This window comes from Ptiloglossa arizonensis, chromosome 12, assembly GCF_051014685.1.
Source record: "Ptiloglossa arizonensis isolate GNS036 chromosome 12, iyPtiAriz1_principal, whole genome shotgun sequence".
NCBI lineage: Eukaryota > Metazoa > Arthropoda > Insecta > Hymenoptera > Colletidae > Ptiloglossa > Ptiloglossa arizonensis.
Window position 1 is genome coordinate 6,178,208 of NC_135059.1, and position 4,703 is coordinate 6,182,910.

A 4,703-nucleotide genomic window follows, 5' to 3' on the forward strand; every position below is an offset into this window, starting at 1 on the left:
TGATAATTGAATATCGCAGTGGAAGCGTTTTCAAGGACTTCGCGTTCACCTGTGTCCGAGAACGTCCTTTGTTTCTTGAATCTACCGTCCCGTTGAACAGTTCGTCGAATGATCTCTTCTCTCTTGCATCGGCAACTACAATGTTGCTACAAAGCTCTTTCTGCAACGGGAGTGTGAAATCGACAGCCTGATCCATCAGCAGCTCGAGTTTCGCGACCATGGTTTGTACCCAGCGAGGATCGCAGTTCGCTCGCGGTGATGTCCCTCGTCACAACTCACGCGATGTGTCACGCCCGCTCTTCGTGAGTTGCAAAGTTTTCGATCGTATGCTCTGTTCTACGGATCTGGCCCCGTGTGACATTTTTGTGCTCCCTGAAACAAAATATATTGTTCGAAGACGCTAAAATGGACAATTTGAATATTTCGAAATCGAAATAAATTGAAAAATATTTCTTATATTTTTAAGTCGAAATAAATTGAAACATAAATATACAAAATTTTGGGGATATAAAGACGATTAAAAAGAAAGTTTGTATCTCGAAATGTTGAAGAATATACATGTATATGGAAAATGACGAAAAGTTTCATCGAGATTTTACGTTATAAAATAATTTCCGAAAATTACTTTTTTCCTAAGGTTTTAAATACTCGAGTCTCCCCTTTAATGGGAATCGATAGACTTTAGAACACGTTACGAGTGTACGTTTTATTCAGTAGTGTGAACTTGACGTGTCGAGTAAGAAGTAGTTGATCGTGTTTCCCGTTAGTGACTCATGATACGAGGCAAAGAAGGAATCTATGTCACTGCGATATACGTTTGCAAGATTATCCCGACTTTCGGGTCAACGTTATCGTAACTAGAATCCACCGTGGATTTAAAAGTACAGAATCTGCAGATCTGCTCTGTGTAATCGACTCATTAAAGGATTTTTATGCAAAGAAACGTCGCAGAACTTTGGTCCGAGATACGACGGCTACCGATAGTTTATCATCGAAGCGTAAAAATCACGAGAACAAGTTAATCGACAAATTGAACAACCCGCCAAGCGTAATGAGAAAATTAAAGAGACGATGGTCATGAGATTACTGCGACTAACCTCGTGGAATTAAATCGCCGTAACCCGTTGCGGGAGTTACGAGAACGTCACAACTGGACGATGGCTCCGCTTTCGTTGATACTCTTCAACGCATTTACTTATTACCCTGCGTGTAAACGAGTGGATTGTAAATACGCAGGCTTCGAGTAAAAGGAAAAAAGAAATTCTTCCCGGCGCCGTAGTCCAGTTTTCGACGTCCGTTCCCCATCGTTGAGGTGTTAACGAGTTCGCTCCAAGTACGAACCAGTTGATACTGTCGCATAGGCGTACACACTAATCCTTGCTGTACCACGTTTGGGTCTCCTCGGACCAAAAATAGACTTACATAATTTTACCAAACGAACGAGTATCCAACCTTAAACGTTGCACGAGCTTTTGCACCTGTACATTCGGTAAGTTTTTCCAGCGATTACGAAACGAAAACAAATTTTTATCCACTCTTGAATACGTATATAATTCCAAAGTAAGAGTAATAGCCATTCCCATTTACACTGTGACTTTTTAACTTGTACGACAATTTCTTGCACGCAAGGTGTATATGGAACATACATGTTCGTACGACGTTTTTTTTATTTATTTTTACACGAGGTTGTTTCCATTGAACATATTATGAGCGAGGGTATGAATATTTGTACGGAAGGTTGAGCTATTATAAGGTTAGATATAAATTTGATTATAGATTCAAATTGGTAATAGTGCACGAGGTATGTGAAGTTGAGGGAGTAGTGTGTACACGTGTGTGATGAGTAGTGTGCTAATCTCTATGTTAATAAACAAGTAAATACATATAAACATAGTTGTTCCATATTTCCACTATTCTCGTTTCCCAGCAATGTCGATGTACACACCTCCTGAGGCACGACCAAGGATTTATAAATCACCCTTTGCAGGACACACGTTTACACGGGTTTTTACTCATCTCGGTCCCCAGCGATTCGTCCCCCGAGGTACGTACATGTATATCTGAAACAAGCTGTACCGTTTCCTTGGAGAAACGGGAATGGGAATGGTTGAAAAATATCGAGGATCCTCGAGCGACGCAGAACGCATCGAGATCGAAGCGCCAAGAAAAAAGGAAATGGAAGAAAGGACGAAAGCCGTGGTTTCCTAGCAGACGCAGCGGGGAGACCCGATCGTTCGGCGCCTTGGTAAAAACGTGGCCCCGGACTCGAGGGGCAACCAAAGGGTCTGAAAATAGCCCATTTAATCCGTAGGGCTCCTCCCACCCGGCGCTATTAGCTTTTGCATTTTTCCCCTATGAATTCATCTTCGAAAATTAACAACCCAATTAAAGCGGCCATTAACGTCTCGGTATCTCATTAGACCGGGGATCGTTCGCAACTTTTAATGGTGGTGGTGGCGGGGAGGAGAGCACCCGGTTTTTGTGAAACTCGCAAACGTAGAGAGCCGAACGGATTCTCATTACCGCGGAGAGGTCGCTTTATGATGTTTTCTTATCGCCGTTATACCATCGGGGGACAGCCCGAATCCCGATCTGGTAATTGATGCGGACATGAATACGGGATCGCGGGTCGCGTGCACGCGCGGCCGGTGCATTTTCAACGCTCATAAATATTTAACGCGACCGACGCGTTAAAAATCTCTAGAAAGAGTATATTATTGATCTCGCTGGTAGCTACACGTGCACCTATCGGACTGCCTCCGGTTTCCACGCATCGAATCGTATTTTTTCGCCACTTTACCGCTCACCTATTTCAGCATTACGTATCGGTTCCCGAGCAGGATTTTACACGACGATACCTCCGATCCTCTCCTTTCCTCGGCGTCGAACCAGATCGACTCGTGGCGTTGCTCGACGTTAATTTAACCCCGTGACGTGTAACGATGTCCGCGACGACACGACACCCTTAAACCATCCGGTCGGGACATTTGTTTCGCGAGAGAGAAAGAAACGGAGACTATTTTATTCCGTAGGAAGTTGGAAATTAATTTACGAAAACTAACGAACACGCAGGTACAGAAATTCGGACAATGTTTAAAATAGCGCACTCGTTTATTCGGTGAAATTATTAATTACGAAGGAACACGTTCGACGATTACTATGGAATCGTGTATTCAAGAATGGATAAGAATATTCGTTTCTTTTTCGGAATCATTAAGAGCGCGATATATTTGAAAATGTTCAGGGATGTGGAATTGTTTGGTACGAAAGCGAACAAATTTATTTCCTTAAGAGCGGACCTAACCCCGACTTAAACCAGACTGTAAAGCGAGCGTAAATCTGTCATTTATCGATTAAAGTAACGTGTCACTACCAGCTCGAACGCCGTTAAAAATTCCCAACACGGTGCTCTTATCAAAAAGGCGAACGGAAACGATTCATAGAATGCTATGAGATAGAGATCAGATAATAGTCGACAAGGTCGTGCACGAGAGGTCGAGTATCTTTCGTAAACACTCGAATAGAATTAGTTAGAAATCCTAGAAGTAGCGGTGAAGTCTAAAACTCGCTACAAGTTGAAAACAAGACAAGATTAAACACATGTGCGTTCTGATAAATTTCGAAATATTGCAACACGAACACTTATCCCATAAACTTTAGGAAAATTCACAATTTCAGCTTCGATAATGTATACGGTCTGCCGCGAATATCGACGAAACTTTATGTTAAAGATTCGAGAAAGAAAATTGAAATACTAACTTTTCTGGGCCAGAAGATGGCGTCAGGTACTCGTCGTGCTCTCTTCTTCGATCTAATAACAATCAAACGATTCGAAATATCACAATTCAGTTTCAGAAACGCGTCACGTGCTAGTACGAATATCGACGAAACTTTGGGTTAAAGATTCGAGAAAAAAAATTCAAATACTAACTTTTCTGGGCCAGAAGATGGCGTCAGGTACTCGTAGTGTTCTCTTCTTCGTGCACTTACGCGGGCTGGTACACATATTGACGAAACTTTGTATCAGAGATTCAAGGAAAGACACAGCAATTTTTCCGAGCCAGAAGGAGACGTTACGTACTGGTCGTGTTCTCTCCTTCGCGTAGTTCGATCGACTGAATAACAACCGAACGATTCGAAACATTACGACTCACCTTCGCGAACGTTTCACGAGCTACTACGAATAATAACCACATAGCTTACAATGTCGCGTCAGAGACGTGGCGAGTCGCCCGGGCGAAACGTAAACAAATTGTATCGGAAACGTGGTGGGACGACCGTGCCAAATGTAAATAAAACGTCTCGGAAACATTCTAAAGCTGATCGAGCTACACGTAACATTCACCGAGTTCTCTTCACCGTATTCCGAACCGTAAACTTACATTTCAAGAAAAATTATCAAAGTACTCTTCGCAACGTGCCCGGAACGAGAATCGACCATTGACGAGGACAGTGAGACACGTGACAACGATTTGCACAACTTCGAACTCTCGACCAAACCGTGAATGGCCCAGCGTGTGACCGATCTTGTTCATGGTACACCCTTTTGAAAATTAAATCGTAAGACAAAGTTAACAAAACTTTACGTTAGAGACTCGAAAGAAAAGAAATTCAAATTCCAGTTTTCTTCGTCGCGTTCGGAACGATACGGTCGGAATGTTAATTTTATGTTAGCGATTCGAAAGAAAAGAAATTCAAATTCC

The 4,703-nt window shown here is 42.5% G+C and overlaps 1 long non-coding RNA gene across 1 annotated transcript; it reads right to left on the reverse strand.

Annotated features, from left to right (window-relative positions):
* Positions 1–223: 223 nt before the first annotated feature.
* On the reverse strand, positions 224–4,107 carry LOC143153210 (uncharacterized). Its single transcript, XR_012993733.1, has 3 exons — positions 3,932–4,107; positions 3,760–3,811; positions 224–372 (listed from the first exon to the last, which is right to left on the reverse strand). It is a non-coding gene; the product is annotated as an uncharacterized LOC143153210 (long non-coding RNA).
* Positions 4,108–4,703: the final 596 nt, after the last annotated feature.